The 21,954-nt window shown below is 39.0% G+C and overlaps 9 non-coding genes across 9 annotated transcripts; all 9 read right to left on the bottom strand.

The window, feature by feature from the left end:
* Nucleotides 1-2,041: 2,041 nt before the first annotated feature.
* Nucleotides 2,042-2,114, bottom strand: TRNAF-GAA (transfer RNA phenylalanine (anticodon GAA)). Its single transcript has one exon. It is a non-coding gene; the product is annotated as a tRNA-Phe (tRNA).
* Nucleotides 2,115-3,790: 1,676 nt separating this feature from the next.
* Nucleotides 3,791-3,863, bottom strand: TRNAF-GAA (transfer RNA phenylalanine (anticodon GAA)). The gene has a single exon. It is a non-coding gene; the product is annotated as a tRNA-Phe (tRNA).
* A 1,096-nt stretch (nt 3,864-4,959) lies between these two features.
* Nucleotides 4,960-5,032, bottom strand: TRNAF-GAA (transfer RNA phenylalanine (anticodon GAA)). The gene has a single exon. It is a non-coding gene; the product is annotated as a tRNA-Phe (tRNA).
* A 2,257-nt stretch (nt 5,033-7,289) lies between these two features.
* TRNAF-GAA (transfer RNA phenylalanine (anticodon GAA)) lies at nt 7,290-7,362 on the bottom strand. The gene has a single exon. It is a non-coding gene; the product is annotated as a tRNA-Phe (tRNA).
* Nucleotides 7,363-9,024: 1,662 nt separating this feature from the next.
* Nucleotides 9,025-9,097, bottom strand: TRNAF-GAA (transfer RNA phenylalanine (anticodon GAA)). The gene has a single exon. It is a non-coding gene; the product is annotated as a tRNA-Phe (tRNA).
* A 2,843-nt stretch (nt 9,098-11,940) lies between these two features.
* TRNAF-GAA (transfer RNA phenylalanine (anticodon GAA)) lies at nt 11,941-12,013 on the bottom strand. The gene has a single exon. It is a non-coding gene; the product is annotated as a tRNA-Phe (tRNA).
* A 1,096-nt stretch (nt 12,014-13,109) lies between these two features.
* TRNAF-GAA (transfer RNA phenylalanine (anticodon GAA)) lies at nt 13,110-13,182 on the bottom strand. Its single transcript has one exon. It is a non-coding gene; the product is annotated as a tRNA-Phe (tRNA).
* A 4,973-nt stretch (nt 13,183-18,155) lies between these two features.
* Nucleotides 18,156-18,228, bottom strand: TRNAF-GAA (transfer RNA phenylalanine (anticodon GAA)). The gene has a single exon. It is a non-coding gene; the product is annotated as a tRNA-Phe (tRNA).
* Nucleotides 18,229-21,071: 2,843 nt separating this feature from the next.
* Nucleotides 21,072-21,144, bottom strand: TRNAF-GAA (transfer RNA phenylalanine (anticodon GAA)). The gene has a single exon. It is a non-coding gene; the product is annotated as a tRNA-Phe (tRNA).
* Nucleotides 21,145-21,954: the final 810 nt, after the last annotated feature.

Raw genomic sequence — 21,954 nt, 5'->3', positions numbered from 1 at the left:
GGTAAGCTATGTCATCTGAATACTGAAATCTGTGTTCAAGGAGAAGTGGAAGCTGATGCAGACAAGAGTTTACTTTACAAAAAAGCATGAAATAGGAAACATTTGTAGTCGAAGCTGAATGCAAGAGAGGTGGAAGCAAATTTAGAAGGAGGACAGAAAGACAATTCTATGTTGAATTGATCCTGTTGTCGATCAGTTGATCAAATATTTTGATAAATAAAGAAAGAAAAACTTGAGCTGATACCAAGAAATATTTTGTGAGAAGCAAGAAACCTCTCAGACTTTTCCGAAACCCAGCATTGAACAAGGGACTTTTAGATTTTCAATCTAACACTCTCCCAACTCAGCTATTTCATCCAGCTGGCCATTTTGGCTTTCTGTTGTATTTTTGATAATTGTTAAAGATAAATGCAGACCCTGGTCATTCTATCTGCATGTGCAGTTATGTGTTAAATTGTCCAATATTATTCAGCAGCTAAATTGGTCTGATGGGTGAATTTCCTTTTTAGGAGCCAAGTTAGTTAGAAGATGTTTGTAAACTATGAATGGACTTATACTCAGACACACAGACCTATATGGCGAGGGTAGGCAAACTAGGTCATCTGACTACTAACAGTTTTGTATAAGGGGAACTCGAGGCTGATGTAGGCAAAGCTTTACTTTCAATTAAAGGAAGAATTGGCAAATAAAGCAGGTAAAGTTGAATACAAGAGAGGTGGAAGCAAGTTTGACAGAAAGACAGAATGTAAAAAATATGTTGAAATGGTTGTCTTATCGATCAGCTTGATAAAAGGTTTTGATCATTATAAACAACGTCAATATGAGTTGACTCCAAATAGCATTTGTGGCATGCAAAGCAGAAGTTCAAAATGTGCCTAAACCCGGGATTGAACCAGGGACCTTTAGATCTTCAGTCTAACACTCTCCCAACTGAGATATTTCGGCCTGCCAGCAGCTATAGTATTCAGCCTCTTTTTTTGAACAATCCCAGAACAGAGATGCAGAACCTGGATTTTCAATCTGAGGTTAGAGCTGTGTTTTAATGTGTCCTGCATTGTTCAGCAGCTAACTGGTGAAATGGGTGAGTAGCGTTTTTGGGATAAATGTTAGGTCGTTTTTCTTTTAAAACTCTGAGTGGACCAGCACTGTATTACACAGACGTATGTCGCCTGAGTAGGTAAGCTATATCATCTCAATACTGACAACTTTGTTCAAGGAAGAGTGAAAGCTGATGCAGACAAGAGTTTACTTTGAAAAAAGTATAAAATGGGATAAATTCGTCATCAAAGTTGATGGCAAGAGAGGTGGAAGCAAGTTTAGAAGGAGGACAGAAAGACAACTTTTTGTTGAAGTTATCATGTTGTTGATCAGTTGATAAAATATTTTGAGAAATAAAGAAAAAAAAACTAGAGCTGATTTCAAGAAATATTTTGCAAGAATGTAGGATCCCCTCGCACTGTGCTGAAAGTCAGGATTGAATCAGGTACCTTAAGCTCTTCAGTCTAACGATCTCCCAACTGAGATATTTCAGCCAACAAGTCCCTGTGGCCTCCTGATGTATTATTAATAATTGTAGACGATACATACAGAACCTGGTCATTCTATTTTTGTTTATAGTTATGTGTTAAAGTGTCCAGTATCATTCAGCAGGTAACTTGGTCTGATGAGTGAATATCCTTTTTAGGGGACAAGGTAGGTAGAATTTTTTTTTCTAAACTCTGAATTGACTTATACTCTGAAACACAGACCTATATGGCCAGGGTGTACAAGCTATGTCATCTGACTACTGACAGTTTTGTATAAGGGGAATTGGAGGCTGATGCAGGCAAAGCTTTACTTTAAAATAAAGCAAGAAGTTGCAAATAAATGAGGCATAGTTGAATACAAGAGAGGTGGAAGCAAGTTTGAAAGGAAGACAGAAAGTAAATAATATGTTGAATTGATTGTGTTGTTGATCAGATTGATAAAAGGTTTTGATAAAGAAGAGCGTTGATTTAACTCCAAACAGCTTTTGTGACATGAAAAGCAGAAGTTGAAATTGTGCCGAAACCCGGGATTGAACCAGGGACCTTTAGATCTTCAGTCTAACGCTCTCCCAACTGAGCTATTTCGGCCTGCTGGTAGTTTGGGTCTTCATCCTTTCTTTTAAACTTCCCAAGAAAATAGATGCTCAACCTCATGCTAGAGCTATGTTTTAAGATGTCCTGTATCATTCATCAGTTAACGGGTGCAATAGGTAAATAGCATTTTTCGGATCCAGGTTAGGTAGCTTTTGTTTTTTACTCTGAATGGACTAGCACCATATTATACAGAGGTATTTGGCCTGAGTAGGTAAGCTATGTCATCTGAATACTGAAATCTGTGTTCAAGGAGAAGTGGAAGCTGATGCAGACAAGAGTTTACTTTACAAAAAAGCATGAAATAGGAAACATTTGTAGTCGAAGCTGAATGCAAGAGAGGTGGAAGCAAATTTAGAAGGAGGACAGAAAGAGGATTCTATGTTGAATTGATCATGTTGTCGATCAGTTGATCAAATATTTTGATAAATAAAGAAAGAAAAACTTGAGCTGATACCAAGAAATATTTTGTGAGAAGCAAGAAACCTCTCAGACTTTTCCGAAACCCAGCATTGAACAAGGGACTTTTAGATTTTCAATCTAACACTCTCCCAACTCAGCTATTTCATCCAGCTGGCCATTTTGGCTTTCTGTTGTATTTTTGATAATTGTTAAAGATAAATGCAGACCCTGGTCATTCTATCTGCATGTGCAGTTATGTGTTAAATTGTCCAATATTATTCAGCAGCTAAATTGGTCTGATGGGTGAATTTCCTTTTTAGGAGCCAAGTTAGTTAGAAGATGTTTGTAAACTATGAATGGACTTATACTCAGACATACAGACCTATATGGCGAGGGTAGGCAAACTAGGTCATCTGACTACTAACAGTTTTGTATAAGGGGAACTCGAGGCTGATGCAGGCAAAGCTTTACTTTCAATTAAAGGAAGAATTGGCAAATAAAGCAGGTAAAGTTGAATACAAGAGAGGTGGAAGCAAGTTTGACAGAAAGACAGAATGTAAAAAATATGTTGAAATGGTTGTCTTATCGATCAGCTTGATAAAAGGTTTTGATCATTATAAACAACGTCAATATGAGTTGACTCCAAATAGCATTTGTGGCATGCAAAGCAGAAGTTCAAAATGTGCCTAAACCCGGGATTGAACCAGGGACCTTTAGATCTTCAGTCTACTGCTCTCCCAACTGAGCTATTTCATCCAGCTGGCAATTTCGGCTTTCTGTTGTATTTTTTATAATTGTTAAAGATAAATGCAGAACCTGGTCACTCTATCTGCATGTGCAGTTATGTGTTAAATTGTCCAGTATTATTCAGTAGCTAAATTGGTCTGATGGGTGAATTTCCTTTTTAGGAGCCAAGTTAGTTAGATGATGTTTGTAAACTATGAATGGACTTATACTCAGAAACACAGACCTATATGGCGAGGGTCGGCAAGCTAGGTCATCTGACTACTAACAGTTTTGTATAAGGGGAACTGGAGGCTGATGCAGGCAAAGCTTTACTTTCAATTAAAGGAAGAATTGGGAAATAAAGGAGGCAAAGTTGAATACAAGAGAGGTGGAAGCAAGTTTGAAAGAAAGACAGAAAGTAAATAATATGTTGAATTAATTGTATTGTCGATTATCTTGATAAAAGGTTTTGATCATTATAAACAAAGTCAATATGAGATGACTCAAAATAGTCTTTGTGGCATGCAAAGCAGAAGTTCAAAATGTGCCGAAACCCGGGATCGAACCAGGGACCTTTAGATCTTCAGTCTAACACTCTCCCAACTGAGCTATTTCGGCCTGCCAGCAGCTATAGTATTCAGCCTCTTTTTTTGAACAATCCCAGAACAGAGATGCAGAACCTGGATTTTCAATCTGAGGTTAGAGCTGTGTTTTAATGTGTCCTGCATTGTTCAGCAGCTAACTGGTGAAATGGGTGAGTAGCGTTTTTGGGATAAATGTTAGGTCGTTTTTCTTTTAAAACTCTGAGTGGACCAGAACTGTATTACACAGACGTATGTCGCCTGAGTAGGTAAGCTATGTCATCTCAATACTGACAACTTTGTTCAAGGAGAAGTGAAAGCTGATGCAGACAAGAGTTTACTTTGAAAAAAGTATAAAATGGGATAAATTCGTCATCAAAGCTGATGGCAAGAGAGGTGGAAGCAAGTTTAGAAGGAGGACAGAAAGACAACTTTTTGTTGAAGTTATCATGTTGTTGATCAGTTGATAAAATATTTTGAGAAATAAAGAAAAAAAAACTAGAGCTGATTTCAAGAAATATTTTGCAAGAATGTAGGATCCCCTCGCACTGTGCTGAAAGTCAGGATTGAATCAGGTACCTTAAGCTCTTCAGTCTAACGATCTCCCAACTGAGATATTTCAGCCAACAAGTCCCTGTGGCCTCCTGATGTATTATTAATAATTGTAGACGATACATACAGAACCTGGTCATTCTATTTTCGTTTATAGTTATGTGTTAAAGTGTCCAGTATCATTCAGCAGGTAACTTGGTCTGATGAGTGAATATCCTTTTTAGGGGACAATGTAGGTAGAATTTTTTTTTCTAAACTCTGAATTGACTTATACTCTGAAACACAGACCTATATGGCCAGGGTGTACAAGCTATGTCATCTGACTACTGACAGTTTTGTATAAGGGGAATTGGAGGCTGATGCAGGCAAAGCTTTACTTTAAAATAAAGCAAGAAGTTGCAAATAAATGAGGCATAGTTGAATACAAGAGAGGTGGAAGCAAGTTTGAAAGGAAGACAGAAAGTAAATAATATGTTGAATTGATTGTGTTGTTGATCAGATTGATAAAAGGTTTTGATAAAGAAGAGCGTTGATTTAACTCCAAACAGCTTTTGTGACATGAAAAGCAGAAGTTGAAATTGTGCCGAAACCCGGGATTGAACCAGGGACCTTTAGATCTTCAGTCTAACGCTCTCCCAACTGAGCTATTTCGGCCTGCTGGTAGTTTGGGTCTTCATCCTTTCTTTTAAACTTCCCAAGAAAATAGATGCTCAACCTCATGCTAGAGCTATGTTTTAAGATGTCCTGTATCATTCATCAGTTAACGGGTGCAATAGGTAAATAGCATTTTTCGGATCCAGGTTAGGTAGCTTTTGTTTTTTACTCTGAATGGACTAGCACCATATTACACAGAGGTATTTGGCCTGAGTAGGTAAGCTATGTCATCTGAATACTGAAATCTGTGTTCAAGGAGAAGTGGAAGCTGATGCAGACAAGAGTTTACTTTACAAAAAAGCATGAAATAGGAAACATTTGTAGTCGAAGCTGAATGCAAGAGAGGTGGAAGCAAATTTAGAAGGAGGACAGAAAGACAATTCTATGTTGAATTGATCATGTTGTCGATCAGTTGATCAAATATTTTGATAAATAAAGAAAGAAAAACTTGAGCTGATACCAAGAAATATTTTGTGAGAAGCAAGAAACCTCTCAGACTTTTCCGAAACCCAGCATTGAACAAGGGACTTTTAGATTTTCAATCTAACACTCTCCCAACTGAGCTATTTCATCCAGCTGGCCATTTTGGCTTTCTGTTGTATTTTTGATAATTGTTAAAGATAAATGCAGACCCTGGTCATTCTATCTGCATGTGCAGGTATGTGTTAAATTGTCCAATATTATTCAGCAGCTAAATTGCTCTGATGGGTGAATTTCCTTTTTAGGAGCCAAGTTAGTTAGAAGATGTTTGTAAACTATGAATGGACTTATACTCAGACACACAGACCTATATGGCGAGGGTAGGCAAACTAGGTCATCTGACTACTAACAGTTTTGTATAAGGGGAACTCGAGGCTGATGTAGGCAAAGCTTTACTTTCAATTAAAGGAAGAATTGGCAAATAAAGCAGGTAAAGTTGAATACAAGAGAGGTGGAAGCAAGTTTGACAGAAAGACAGAATGTAAAAAATATGTTGAAATGGTTGTCTTATCGATCAGCTTGATAAAAGGTTTTGATCATTATAAACAACGTCAATATGAGTTGACTCCAAATAGCATTTGTGGCATGCAAAGCAGAAGTTCAAAATGTGCCTAAACCCGGGATTGAACCAGGGACCTTTAGATCTTCAGTCTAACACTCTCCCAACTGAGATATTTCGGCCTGCCAGCAGCTATAGTATTCAGCCTCTTTTTTTGAACAATCCCAGAACAGAGATGCAGAACCTGGATTTTCAATCTGAGGTTAGAGCTGTGTTTTAATGTGTCCTGCATTGTTCAGCAGCTAACTGGTGAAATGGGTGAGTAGCGTTTTTGGGATAAATGTTAGGTCGTTTTTCTTTTAAAACTCTGAGTGGACCAGCACTGTATTACACAGACGTATGTCGCCTGAGTAGGTAAGCTATATCATCTCAATACTGACAACTTTGTTCAAGGAGAAGTGAAAGCTGATGCAGACAAGAGTTTACTTTGAAAAAAGTATAAAATGGGATAAATTCGTCATCAAAGTTGATGGCAAGAGAGGTGGAAGCAAGTTTAGAAGGAGGACAGAAAGACAACTTTTTGTTGAAGTTATCATGTTGTTGATCAGTTGATAAAATATTTTGAGAAATAAAGAAAAAAAAACTAGAGCTGATTTCAAGAAATATTTTGCAAGAATGTAGGATCCCCTCGCACTGTGCTGAAAGTCAGGATTGAATCAGGTACCTTAAGCTCTTCAGTCTAACGATCTCCCAACTGAGATATTTCAGCCAACAAGTCCCTGTGGCCTCCTGATGTATTATTAATAATTGTAGACGATACATACAGAACCTGGTCATTCTATTTTTGTTTATAGTTATGTGTTAAAGTGTCCAGTATCATTCAGCAGGTAACTTGGTCTGATGAGTGAATATCCTTTTTAGGGGACAAGGTAGGTAGAATTTTTTTTTCTAAACTCTGAATTGACTTATACTCTGAAACACAGACCTATATGGCCAGGGTGTACAAGCTATGTCATCTGACTACTGACAGTTTTGTATAAGGGGAATTGGAGGCTGATGCAGGCAAAGCTTTACTTTAAAATAAAGCAAGAAGTTGCAAATAAATGAGGCATAGTTGAATACAAGAGAGGTGGAAGCAAGTTTGAAAGGAAGACAGAAAGTAAATAATATGTTGAATTGATTGTGTTGTTGATCAGATTGATAAAAGGTTTTGATAAAGAAGAGCGTTGATTTAACTCCAAACAGCTTTTGTGACATGAAAAGCAGAAGTTGAAATTGTGCCGAAACCCGGGATTGAACCAGGGACCTTTAGATCTTCAGTCTAACGCTCTCCCAACTGAGCTATTTCGGCCTGCTGGTAGTTTGGGTCTTCATCCTTTCTTTTAAACTTCCCAAGAAAATAGATGCTCAACCTCATGCTAGAGCTATGTTTTAAGATGTCCTGTATCATTCATCAGTTAACGGGTGCAATAGGTAAATAGCATTTTTCGGATCCAGGTTAGGTAGCTTTTGTTTTTTACTCTGAATGGACTAGCACCATATTACACAGAGGTATTTGGCCTGAGTAGGTAAGCTATGTCATCTGAATACTGAAATCTGTGTTCAAGGAGAAGTGGAAGCTGATGCAGACAAGAGTTTACTTTACAAAAAAGCATGAAATAGGAAACATTTGTAGTCGAAGCTGAATGCAAGAGAGGTGGAAGCAAATTTAGAAGGAGGACAGAAAGAGGATTCTATGTTGAATTGATCATGTTGTCGATCAGTTGATCAAATATTTTGATAAATAAAGAAAGAAAAACTTGAGCTGATACCAAGAAATATTTTGTGAGAAGCAAGAAACCTCTCAGACTTTTCCGAAACCCAGCATTGAACAAGGGACTTTTAGATTTTCAATCTAACACTCTCCCAACTCAGCTATTTCATCCAGCTGGCCATTTTGGCTTTCTGTTGTATTTTTGATAATTGTTAAAGATAAATGCAGACCCTGGTCATTCTATCTGCATGTGCAGTTATGTGTTAAATTGTCCAATATTATTCAGCAGCTAAATTGGTCTGATGGGTGAATTTCCTTTTTAGGAGCCAAGTTAGTTAGAAGATGTTTGTAAACTATGAATGGACTTATACTCAGACACACAGACCTATATGGCGAGGGTAGGCAAACTAGGTCATCTGACTACTAACAGTTTTGTATAAGGGGAACTCGAGGCTGATGCAGGCAAAGCTTTACTTTCAATTAAAGGAAGAATTGGCAAATAAAGCAGGTAAAGTTGAATACAAGAGAGGTGGAAGCAAGTTTGACAGAAAGACAGAATGTAAAAAATATGTTGAAATGGTTGTCTTATCGATCCGCTTGATAAAAGGTTTTGATCATTATAAACAACGTCAATATGAGTTGACTCCAAATAGCATTTGTGGCATGCAAAGCAGAAGTTCAAAATGTGCCTAAACCCGGGATCTTTAGATCTTCAGTCTACTGCTCTCCCAACTGAGCTATTTCATCCAGCTGGCAACTTTGGCTTTCTGTTGTATTTTTTATAATTGTTAAAGATAAATGCAGAACCTGGTCACTCTATCTGCATGTGCAGTTATGTGTTAAATTGTCCAGTATTATTCAGTAGCTAAATTGGTCTGATGGGTGAATTTCCTTTTTAGGAGCCAAGTTAGTTAGATGATGTTTGTAAACTATGAATGGACTTATACTCAGAAACACAGACCTATATGGCGAGGGTCGGCAAGCTAGGTCATCTGACTACTAACAGTTTTGTATAAGAGGAACTGGAGGCTGATGCAGGCAAAGCTTTACTTTCAATTAAAGGAAGAATTGGGAAATAAAGGAGGCAAAGTTGAATACAAGAGAGGTGGAAGCAAGTTTGAAGGAAAGACAAAGTAAATAATATGTTGAATTAATTGTATTGTCGATTATCTTGATAAAAGGTTTTGATCATTATAAACAAAGTCAATATGAGTTGACTCAAAATAGTCTTTGTGGCATGCAAAGCAGAAGTTCAAAATGTGCCGAAACCCGGGATCGAACCAGGGACCTTTAGATCTTCAGTCTAACGCTCTCCCAACTGAGCTATTTCGGCCTGCCAGCAGCTATAGTATTCAGCCTCTTTTTTTGAACAATCCCAGAACAGAGATGCAGAACCTGGATTTTCAATCTGAGGTTAGAGCTGTGTTTTAATGTGTCCTGCATTGTTCAGCAGCTAACTGGTGAAATGGGTGAGTAGCGTTTTTGGGATAAATGTTAGGTCGTTTTTCTTTTAAAACTCTGAGTGGACCAGCACTGTATTACACAGACGTATGTCGCCTGAGTAGGTAAGCTATGTCATCTCAATACTGACAACTTTGTTCAAGGAGAAGTGAAAGCTGATGCAGACAAGAGTTTACTTTGAAAAAAGTATAAAATGGGATAAATTCGTCATCAAAGCTGATGGCAAGAGAGGTGGAAGCAAGTTTAGAAGGAGGACAGAAAGACAACTTTTTGTTGAAGTTATCATGTTGTTGATCAGTTGATAAAATATTTTGAGAAATAAAGAAAAAAAAACTAGAGCTGATTTCAAGAAATATTTTGCAAGAATGTAGGATCCCCTCGCACTGTGCTGAAAGTCAGGATTGAATCAGGTACCTTAAGCTCTTCAGTCTAACGATCTCCCAACTGAGATATTTCAGCCAACAAGTGCCTGTGGCCTCCTGATGTATTATTAATAATTGTAGACGATACATACAGAACCTGGTCATTCTATTTTCGTTTATAGTTATGTGTTAAAGTGTCCAGTATCATTCAGCAGGTAACTTGGTCTGATGTGTGAATAATCTTTTTAGGGGAAAAGGTAGGTAGAATTTTTTTTCTAAACTCTGAATTGACTTATACTCTGAAACACAGACCTATATGGCCAGGGTGTACAAGCTATGTCATCTGACTACTGACAGTTTTGTATAAGGGGAATTGGAGGCTGATGCAGGCAAAGCTTTACTTTAAAATAAAGCAAGAAGTTTCAAATAAATGAGGCATAGTTGAATACAAGAGAGGTGGAAGCAAGTTTGAAAGGAAGACAGAAAGTAAATAATATGTTGAATTGATTGTGTTGTTGATCAGATTGATGAAAGGTTTTGATAAAGAAGAGCGTTGATTTAACTCCAAACAGCTTTTGTGACATGAAAAGCAGAAGTTGAAATTGTGCCGAAACCCGGGATGGAACCAGGGACCTTTAGATCTTCACTCTAACGCTCTCCCAACTGAGCTATTTCAGCCTGCTGGTAGTTTGGGTCTTCATCCTTTCTTTTAAACTTCCCAAGAAAATAGATGCTCATCCTCATGCTAGAGCTATGTTTTAAGATGTCCTGTATCATTCATCAGTTAACGGGTGCAATAGGTAAAAAGCATTTTTCGGATCCAGGTTAGGTAGCTTTTTTTTTTACTCTGAATGGACTAGCACCATATTACACAGAGGTATTTGGCCTGAGTAGGTAAGCTATGTCATCTGAATACTGAAATCTGTGTTCAAGGAGAAGTGGAAGCTGATGCAGACAAGAGTTTACTTTACAAAAAAGCATGAAATAGGAAACATTTGTAGTCGAAGCTGAATGCAAGAGAGGTGGAAGCAAATTTAGAAGGAGGACAGAAAGACAATTCTATGTTGAATTGATCATGTTGTCGATCAGTTGATCAAATATTTTGATAAATAAAGAAAGAAAAACTTGAGCTGATACCAAGAAATATTTTGTGAGAAGCAAGAAACCTCTCAGACTTTTCCGAAACCCAGCATTGAACAAGGGACTTTTAGATTTTCAATCTAACACTCTCCCAACTGAGCTATTTCATCCAGCTGGCCATTTTGGCTTTCTGTTGTATTTTTGATAATTGTTAAAGATAAATGCAGACCCTGGTCATTCTATCTGCATGTGCAGTTATGTGTTAAATTGTCCAATATTATTCAGCAGCTAAATTGGTCTGATGGGTGAATTTCCTTTTTAGGAGCCAAGTTAGTTAGAAGATGTTTGTAAACTATGAATGGACTTATACTCAGACACACAGACCTATATGGCGAGGGTAGGCAAACTAGGTCATCTGACTACTAACAGTTTTGTATAAGGGGAACTCGAGGCTGATGCAGGCAAAGCTTTACTTTCAATTAAAGGAAGAATTGGCAAATAAAGCAGGTAAAGTTGAATACAAGAGAGGTGGAAGCAAGTTTGACAGAAAGACAGAATGTAAAAAATATGTTGAAATGGTTGTCTTATCGATCAGCTTGATAAAAGGTTTTGATCATTATAAACAACGTCAATATGAGTTGACTCCAAATAGCATTTGTGGCATGCAAAGCAGAAGTTCAAAATGTGCCTAAACCCGGGATTGAACCAGGGACCTTTAAATCTTCAGTCTACTGCTCTCCCAACTGAGCTATTTCATCCAGCTGGCAATTTCGGCTTTCTGTTGTATTTTTTATAATTGTTAAAGATAAATGCAGAACCTGGTCACTCTATCTGCATGTGCAGTTATGTGTTAAATTGTCCAGTATTATTCAGTAGCTAAATTGGTCTGATGGGTGAATTTCCTTTTTAGGAGCCAAGTTAGTTAGATGATGTTTGTAAACTATGAATGGACTTATACTCAGAAACACAGACCTATATGGCGAGGGTCGGCAAGCTAGGTCATCTGACTACTAACAGTTTTGTATAAGGGGAACTGGAGGCTGATGCAGGCAAAGCTTTACTTTCAATTAAAGGAAGAATTGGGAAATAAAGGAGGCAAAGTTGAATACAAGAGAGGTGGAAGCAAGTTTGAAAGAAAGACAGAAAGTAAATAATATGTTGAATTAATTGTATTGTCGATTATCTTGATAAAAGGTTTTGATCATTATAAACAATGTCAATATGAGTTGGCTCAAAATAGTCTTTGTGGCATGCAAAGCAGAAGTTCAAAATGTGCCGAAACCCGGGATCGAACCAGGGACCTTTAGATCTTCAGTCTAACACTCTCCCAACTGAGCTATTTCGGCCTGCCAGCAGCAATAGTATTCAGCCTCTTTTTTTGAACAATCCCAGAACAGAGATGCAGAACCTGGATTTTCAATCTGAGGTTAGAGCTGTGTTTTAATGTGTCCTGCATTGTTCAGCAGCTAACTGGTGAAATGGGTGAGTAGCGTTTTTGGGATAAATGTTAGGTCGTTTTTCTTTTAAAACTCTGAGTGGACCAGCACTGTATTACACAGACGTATGTCGCCTGAGTAGGTAAGCTATGTCATCTCAATACTGACAACTTTGTTCAAGGAGAAGTGAAAGCTGATGCAGACAAGAGTTTACTTTGAAAAAAGTATAAAAAGGGATAAATTCGTCATCAAAGTTGATGGCAAGAGAGGTGGAAGCAAGTTTAGAAGGAGGACAGAAAGACAACTTTTTGTTGAAGTTATCATGTTGTTGATCAGTTGATAAAATATTTTGAGAAATAAAGAAAAAAAAACTAGAGCTCATTTCAAGAAATATTTTGCAAGAATGTAGGATCCCCTCGCACTGTGCTGAAAGTCAGGATTGAATCAGGTACCTTAAGCTCTTCAGTCTAACGATCTCCCAACTGAGATATTTCAGCCAACAAGTCCCTGTGGCCTCCTGATGTATTATTAATAATTGTAGACGATACATACAGAACCTGGTCATTCTATTTTCGTTTATAGTTATGTGTTAAAGTGTCCAGTATCATTCAGCAGGTAACTTGGTCTGATGAGTGAATATCCTTTTTAGGGGACAAGGTAGGTCGAATTTTTTTTTCTAAACTCTGAATTGACTTATACTCTGAAACACAGACCTATATGGCCAGGGTGTACAAGCTATGTCATCTGACTACTGACAGTTTTGTATAAGGGGAATTGGAGGCTGATGCAGGCAAAGCTTTACTTTAAAATAAAGCAAGAAGTTGCAAATAAATGAGGCATAGTTGAATACAAGAGAGGTGGAAGCAAGTTTGAAAGGAAGACAGAAAGTAAATAATATGTTGAATTGATTGTGTTGTTGATCAGATTGATAAAAGGTTTTGATAAAGAAGAGCGTTGATTTAACTCCAAACAGCTTTTGTGACATGAAAAGCAGAAGTTGAAATTGTGCCGAAACCCGGGATTGAACCAGGGACCTTTAGATCTTCAGTCTAACGCTCTCCCAACTGAGCTATTTCGGCCTGCTGGTTGTTTGGGTCTTCATCCTTTCTTTTAAACTTCCCAAGAAAATAGATGCTCAACCTCATGCTAGAGCTATGTTTTAAGATGTCCTGTATCATTCATCAGTTAACGGGTTGTTCTGCTCGATTTTCCCGGCCTTCTTGTGTTGAGAGGTGATTGAATGTGACTTCAGTCTCTTACCATTTAAGTCTAAGGGTTAGAGTAGTGAATGGAGCCTATTTACTAGGCACTTCGATATGATCCTGTGCTCTTCCCCATAGATCAGGGCTTGCACACATAGCCTAGGGGATAGATTCGTTAGTATTAGGGATAACCTGTCCTGCAGTGAGGGTATTTCATGGAGCCGTGCTGAATTCAGGCCTGGTAGGCCTCAAACGGGAGAGACTCCATCTTTCTTTCTGCTCCGGCAGCTTGGGATGCTTCTAGGTCAAATGTAATGTTTTAGTTATGAGGTGTTATTCGCTTGGAGAGAACCGGTTCAGGCCGGCCCTTATCGAAGGATTGTATTTTTCTTCATGCCGAAGACACTACATCAGGCCGGCCGGCTGGGAAAGTGTCCTTGGTACGGGGAGGTACAAGAATTTGGTGGGCGGCAGGTTACGGGCCGGAATTTTCCATGAGGAAACGCACCTCTATATTAGTGAAAGTCTGAGGCAGTTACATGTTCAGTCCGTAGGCGGCATCTAGCCGTTAGCAGTAAAGCTACTACTTATTCCAGGGAAGACAGACGCCATCTTGAAGGCGGAGAAAAACCGAGAGACAGATACTCTCCTAGCAGAATAGCTAGAGAGGAGAGAGTAGCCGAGAAGGAAGAGGTCCCAGTGACTCGGAGAAGGGTGGACTTCCAGGCGAGCCGAGGCACAGACGAGAAGGGAACCTAGATGGCCACTGAGTGCAGGCTACACACTACTAAGGTGATGTCGACCCTTTCTTATTAAAGTGTACAACTTAATCTTTCACTTTTCTTTGCAGGTTATGTATTATATTGTAATGTTATGTGATTGCGTATGTAATGAGTAATAAAGTACCCAGTTTGTAGTGAACCAACAGATGCTGCGTGTTCTTGTATGAGAGGGTAGCCTATTTTTCTAGTCAGCTGCGGCTACATGAACAGATGTTAACCCTGATCAGGTAAGTGGTAACTGAATAAGGGAGAGAGGAGCCCCTCGAACCGGAGAACAGACCATGCTCGAACTGGCAGTCCTTGTGTGATCTGATGAATAGTGAGACTGATTCCCTTTCTGTATGTTATGGTGATCATAGGATGAACTTGTGCTGAGACTGCCGTATGGGCAGAGAGGTCTGGATTCGTATGGGATCGCGAGGCCGCCACTTATGCTGAGACTGCCGTCTGGGTAGAGAGGTCTGGATTCGTATGGGATCGCGAGGCCGCCACTTGTGCTGAGACTGCCGTCTGGGTAGAGAGGTCTGGATCCGTATGGGATCGCGAGGCCGCCGATTGTGCTGATACTGTCGTATGGGCAGAGAGGTCTGGATCCGTATGGGATCGCGAGGCCGCCACTTGTGCTGAGACTGCCGTCTGGGTAGAGAGGTCTGGATCCGTATGGGATCGCGAGGCCGCCGATTGTGCTGATACTGTCGTATGGGCAGAGAGGTCTGGATTCGTATGGGATCGCGAGGCCGCCACTTATGCTGAGACTGCCGTCTGGGTAGAGAGGTCTGGATTCGTATGGGATCGCGAGGCCGCCACTTGTGCTGAGACTGCCGTCTGGGTAGAGAGGTCTGGATCCGTATGGGATCGCGAGGCCGCCGATTGTGCTGATACTGTCGTATGGGCAGAGAGGTCTGGATCCGTATGGGATCGCGAGGCCGCCACTTGTGCTGAGACTGCCGTCTGGGTAGAGAGGTCTGGATTCGTATGGGATCGCGAGGCCGCCGATTGTGCTGAGACTGCCGTCTGGGTAGAGAGGTCTGGATTCGTATGGGATCGCGAGGCCGCCGATTGTGCTGAGACTGCCGTCTGGGTAGAGAGGTCTGGATTCGTATGGGATCGCGAGGCCGCCACTTGTGCTGAGACTGCCGTCTGAGTAGAGAGGTCTGGATCCGTATGGGATCGCGAGGCCGCCGATTGTAAGAGGTCTTGGTATGTATGAGTAGGAATTCCCTGTCCTTAGGTGGTAGATATATGTGGTTACCTATTGTAAATAGGCTCTAGGGAGGGGGTAACGTTCTGGCTGGGTTAGTGAGGCTCTGATGAGCGGGTTCTATGTGATCCGAAAACCCAAGCAGAACACGGGTGCAATAGGTAAATAGCATTTTTCGGATCCAGGTTAGGTAGCTTTTGTTTTTTACTCTGATGGACTAGCACCATATTACACAGAGGTATTTGGCCTGAGTAGGTAAGCTATGTCATCTGAATACTGAAATCTGTGTTCAAGGAGAAGTGGAAGCTGATGCAGACAAGAGTTTACTTTACAAAAAAGCATGAAATAGGAAACATTTGTAGTCGAAGCTGAATGCAAGAGAGGTGGAAGCAAATTTAGAAGGAGGACAGAAAGACAATTCTATGTTGAATTGATCATGTTGTCGATCAGTTGATCAAATATTTTGATAAATAAAGAAAGAAAAACTTGAGCTGATACCAAGAAATATTTTGTGAGAAGCAAGAAACCTCTCAGACTTTTCCGAAACCCAGCATTGAACAAGGGACTTTTAGATTTTCAATCTAACACTCTCCCAACTGAGCTATTTCATCCAGCTGGCCATTTTGGCTTTCTGTTGTATTTTTGATAATTGTTAAAGATAAATGCAGACCCTGGTCATTCTATCTGCATGTGCAGTTATGTGTTAAATTGTCCAATATTATTCAGCAGCTAAATTGGTCTGATGAGTGAATATCCTTTTTAGGGGACAATGTAGGTAGAATTTTTTTTTCTAAACTCTGAATTGACTTATACTCCGAAACACAGACCTATATGGCCAGGGTGTACAAGCTATGTCATCTGACTACTGACAGTTTTGTATAAGGGGAATTGGAGGCTGATGCAGGCAAAGCTTTACTTTAAAATAAAGCAAGAAGTTGCAAATAAATGAGGCATAGTTGAATACAAGAGAGGTGGAAGCAAGTTTGAAAGGAAGACAGAAAGTAAATAATATGTTGAATTGATTGTGTTGTTGATCAGATTGATAAAAGGTTTTGATAAAGAAGAGCGTTGATTTAACTCCAAACAGCTTTTGTGACATGAAAAGCAGAAGTTGAAATTGTGCCAAAACCCGGGATTGAACCAGGGACCTTTAGATCTTCACGCTAACGCTCTCCCAACTGAGCTATTTCAGCCTGCTGGTAGTTTGGGTCTTCATCCTTTCTTTTAAACTTCCCAAGAAAATAGATGCTCATCCTCATGCTAGAGCTATGTTTTAAGATGTCCTGTATCATTCATCAGTTAACGGGTGCAATAGGTAAATAGCATTTTTCGGATCCAGGTTAGGTAGCTTTTTTTTTACTCTGAATGGACTAGCACCATATTACACAGAGGTATTTGGCCTGAGTAGGTAAGCTATGTCATCTGAATACTGAAATCTGTGTTCAAGGAGAAGTGGAAGCTGATGCAGACAAGAGTTTACTTTACAAAAAAGCATGAAATAGGAAACATTTGTAGTCGAAGCTGAATGCAAGAGAGGTGGAAGCAAATTTAGAAGGAGGACAGAAAGACAATTCTATGTTGAATTGATCATGTTGTCAATCAGTTGATCAAATATTTTGATAAATAAAGAAAGAAAAACTTGAGCTGATACCAAGAAATATTTTGTGAGAAGCAAGAAACCTCTCAGACTTTTCCGAAACCCAGCATTGAACAAGGGACTTTTAGATTTTCAATCTAACACTCTCCCAACTGAGCTATTTCATCCAGCTGGCCATTTTGGCTTTCTGTTGTATTTTTGATAATTGTTAAAGATAAATGCAGACCCTGGTCATTCTATCTGCATGTGCAGTTATGTGTTAAATTGTCCAATATTATTCAGCAGCTAAATTGGTCTGATGGGTGAATTTCCTTTTTAGGAGCCAAGTTAGTTAGAAGATGTTTGTAAACTATGAATGGACTTATACTCAGACACACAGACCTATATGGCGAGGGTAGGCAAACTAGGTCATCTGACTACTAACAGTTTTGTATAAGGGGAACTCGAGGCTGATGCAGGCAAAGCTTTACTTTCAATTAAAGGAAGAATTGGCAAATAAAGCAGGTAAAGTTGAATACAAGAGAGGTGGAAGCAAGTTTGACAGAAAGACAGAATGTAAAAAATGTGTTGAAATGGTTGTCTTATCGATCAGCTTGATAAAAGGTTTTGATCATTATAAACAACGTCAATATGAGTTGACTCCAAATAGCATTTGTGGCATGCAAAGCAGAAGTTCAAAATGTGCCTAAACCCGGGATTGAACCAGGGACCTTTAGATCTTCAGTCTACTGCTCTCCCAACTGAGCTATTTCATCCAGCTGGCAATTTTGGCTTTCTGTTGTATTTTTTATAATTGTTAAAGAAAAATGCAGAACCTGGTCACTCTATCTGCATGTGCAGTTATGTGTTAAATTGTCCAGTATTATTCAGTAGCTAAATTGGTCTGATGGGTGAATTTCCTTTTTAGGAGCCAAGTTAGTTAGATGATGTTTGTAAACTATGAATGGACTTATACTCAGAAACACAGACCTATATGGCGAGGGTCGGCAAGCTAGGTCATCTGACTACTAACAGTTTTGTATAAGGGGAACTGGAGGCTGATGCAGGCAAAGCTTTACTTTCAATTAAAGGAAGAATTGGGAAATAAAGGAGGCAAAGTTGAATACAAGAGAGGTGGAAGCAAGTTTGAAAGAAAGACAGAAAGTAAATAATATGTTGAATTAATTGTATTGTCGATTATCTTGATAAAAGGTTTTGATCATTATAAACAAAGTCAATATGAGTTGACTCAAAATAGTCTTTGTGGCATGCAAAGCAGAAGTTCAAAATGTGCCGAAACCCGGGATCGAACCAGGGACCTTTAGATCTTCAGTCTAACACTCTCCCAACTGAGCTATTTCGGCCTGCCAGCAGCTATAGTATTCAGCCTCTTTTTTTGAACAATCCCAGAACAGAGATGCAGAACCTGGATTTTCAATCTGAGGTTAGAGCTGTGTTTTAATGTGTCCTGCATTGTTCAGCAGCTAACTGGTGAAATGGGTGAGTAGCGTTTTTGGGATAAATGTTAGGTCGTTTTTCTTTTAAAACTCTGAGTGGACCAGCACTGTATTACACAGACGTATGTCGCCTGAGTAGGTAAGCTATGTCATCTCAATACTGACAACTTTGTTCAAGGAGAAGTGAAAGCTGATGCAGACAAGAGTTTACTTTGAAAAAAGTATAAAATGGGATAAATTCGTCATCAAAGCTGATGGCAAGAGAGGTGGAAGCAAGTTTAGAAGGAGGACAGAAAGACAACTTTTTGTTGAAGTTATCATGTTGTTGATCAGTTGATAAAATATTTTGAGAAATAAAGAAAAAAAAACTAGAGCTGATTTCAAGAAATATTTTGCAAGAATGTAGGATCCCCTCGCACTGTGCTGAAAGTCAGGATTGAATCAGGTACCTTAAGCTCTTCAGTCTAACGATCTCCCAACTGAGATATTTCAGCCAACAAGTGCCTGTGGCCTCCTGATGTATTATTAATAATTGTAGACGATACATACAGAACCTGGTCATTCTATTTTCGTTTATAGTTATGTGTTAAAGTGTCCAGTATCATTCAGCAGGTAACTTGGTCTGATGTGTGAATAATCTTTTTAGGGGAAAAGGTAGGTAGAATTTTTTTTCTAAACTCTGAATTGACTTATACTCTGAAACACAGACCTATATGGCCAGGGTGTACAAGCTATATCATCTGACTACTGACAGTTTTGTATAAGGGGAATTGGAGGCTGATGCAGGCAAAGCTTTACTTTAAAATAAAGCAAGAAGTTTCAAATAAATGAGGCATAGTTGAATACAAGAGAGGTGGAAGCAAGTTTGAAAGGAAGACAGAAAGTAAATAATATGTTGAATTGATTGTGTTGTTGATCAGATTGATGAAAGGTTTTGATAAAGAAGAGCGTTGATTTAACTCCAAACAGCTTTTGTGACATGAAAAGCAGAAGTTGAAATTGTGCCGAAACCCGGGATGGAACCAGGGACCTTTAGATCTTCACTCTAACGCTCTCCCAACTGAGCTATTTCAGCCTGCTGGTAGTTTGGGTCTTCATCCTTTCTTTTAAACTTCCCAAGAAAATAGATGCTCATCCTCATGCTAGAGCTATGTTTTAAGATGTCCTGTATCATTCATCAGTTAACGGGTGCAATAGGTAAATAGCATTTTTCGGATCCAGGTTAGGTAGCTTTTTTTTTTACTCTGAATGGACTAGCACCATATTACACAGAGGTATTTGGCCTGAGTAGGTAAGCTATGTCATCTGAATACTGAAATCTGTGTTCAAGGAGAAGTGGAAGCTGATGCAGACAAGAGTTTACTTTACAAAAAAGCATGAAATAGGAAACATTTGTAGTCGAAGCTGAATGCAAGAGAGGTGGAAGCAAATTTAGAAGGAGGACAGAAAGACAATTCTATGTTGAATTGATCATGTTGTCGATCAGTTGATCAAATATTTTGATAAATAAAGAAAGAAAAACTTGAGCTGATACCAAGAAATATTTTGTGAGAAGCAAGAAACCTCTCAGACTTTTCCGAAACCCAGCATTGAACAAGGGACTTTTAGATTTTCAATCTAACACTCTCCCAACTGAGCTATTTCATCCAGCTGGCCATTTTGGCTTTCTGTTGTATTTTTGATAATTGTTAAAGATAAATGCAGACCCTGGTCATTCTATCTGCATGTGCAGTTATGTGTTAAATTGTCCAATATTATTCAGCAGCTAAATTGGTCTGATGGGTGAATTTCCTTTTTAGGAGCCAAGTTAGTTAGAAGATGTTTGTAAACTATGAATGGACTTATACTCAGACACACAGACCTATATGGCGAGGGTAGGCAAACTAGGTCATCTGACTACTAACAGTTTTGTATAAGGGGAACTCGAGGCTGATGCAGGCAAAGCTTTACTTTCAATTAAAGGAAGAATTGGCAAATAAAGCAGGTAAAGTTGAATACAAGAGAGGTGGAAGCAAGTTTGACAGAAAGACAGAATGTAAAAAATGTGTTGAAATGGTTGTCTTATCGATCAGCTTGATAAAAGGTTTTGATCATTATAAACAACGTCAATATGAGTTGACTCCAAATAGCATTTGTGGCATGCAAAGCAGAAGTTCAAAATGTGCCTAAACCCGGGATTGAACCAGGGACCTTTAGATCTTCAGTCTACTGCTCTCCCAACTGAGCTATTTCATCCAGCTGGCAATTTTGGCTTTCTGTTGTATTTTTTATAATTGTTAAAGATAAATGCAGAACCTGGTCACTCTATCTGCATGTGCAGTTATGTGTTAAATTGTCCAGTATTATTCAGTAGCTAAATTGGTCTGATGGGTGAATTTCCTTTTTAGGAGCCAAGTTAGTTAGATGATGTTTGTAAACTATGAATGGACTTATACTCAGAAACACAGACCTATATGGCGAGGGTCGGCAAGCTAGGTCATCTGACTACTAACAGTTTTGTATAAGGGGAACTGGAGGCTGATGCAGGCAAAGCTTTACTTTCAATTAAAGGAAGAATTGGGAAATAAAGGAGGCAAAGTTGAATACAAGAGAGGTGGAAGCAAGTTTGAAAGAAAGACAGAAAGTAAATAATATGTTGAATTAATTGTATTGTCGATTATCTTGATAAAAGGTTTTGATCATTATAAACAAAGTCAATATGAGTTGACTCAAAATAGTCTTTGTGGCATGCAAAGCAGAAGTTCAAAATGTGCCGAAACCCGGGATCGAACCAGGGACCTTTAGATCTTCAGTCTAACACTCTCCCAACTGAGCTATTTCGGCCTGCCAGCAGCTATAGTATTCAGCCTCTTTTTTTGAACAATCCCAGAACAGAGATGCAGAACCTGGATTTTCAATCTGAGGTTAGAGCTGTGTTTTAATGTGTCCTGCATTGTTCAGCAGCTAACTGGTGAAATGGGTGAGTAGCGTTTTTGGGATAAATGTTAGGTCGTTTTTCTTTTAAAACTCTGAGTGGACCAGAACTGTATTACACAGACGTATGTCGCCTGAGTAGGTAAGCTATGTCATCTCAATACTGACAACTTTGTTCAAGGAGAAGTGAAAGCTGATGCAGACAAGAGTTTACTTTGAAAAAAGTATAAAATGGGATAAATTCGTCATCAAAGCTGATGGCAAGAGAGGTGGAAGCAAGTTTAGAAGGAGGACAGAAAGACAACTTTTTGTTGAAGTTATCATGTTGTTGATCAGTTGATAAAATATTTTGAGAAATAAAGAAAAAAAAACTAGAGCTGATTTCAAGAAATATTTTGCAAGAATGTAGGATCCCCTCGCACTGTGCTGAAAGTCAGGATTGAATCAGGTACCTTAAGCTCTTCAGTCTAACGATCTCCCAACTGAGATATTTCAGCCAACAAGTGCCTGTGGCCTCCTGATGTATTATTAATAATTGTAGACGATACATACAGAACCTGGTCATTCTATTTTCGTTTATAGTTATGTGTTAAAGTGTCCAGTATCATTCAGCAGGTAACTTGGTCTGATGTGTGAATAATCTTTTTAGGGGAAAAGGTAGGTAGAATTTTTTTTCTAAACTCTGAATTGACTTATACTCTGAAACACAGACCTATATGG

This window comes from Triturus cristatus, chromosome 8 (genome assembly GCF_964204655.1).
Source record: "Triturus cristatus chromosome 8, aTriCri1.1, whole genome shotgun sequence".
NCBI classification, from domain to species: Eukaryota; Metazoa; Chordata; class Amphibia; order Caudata; family Salamandridae; genus Triturus; species Triturus cristatus.
This window is presented reverse-complemented; position numbering and strand designations above follow the sequence as displayed.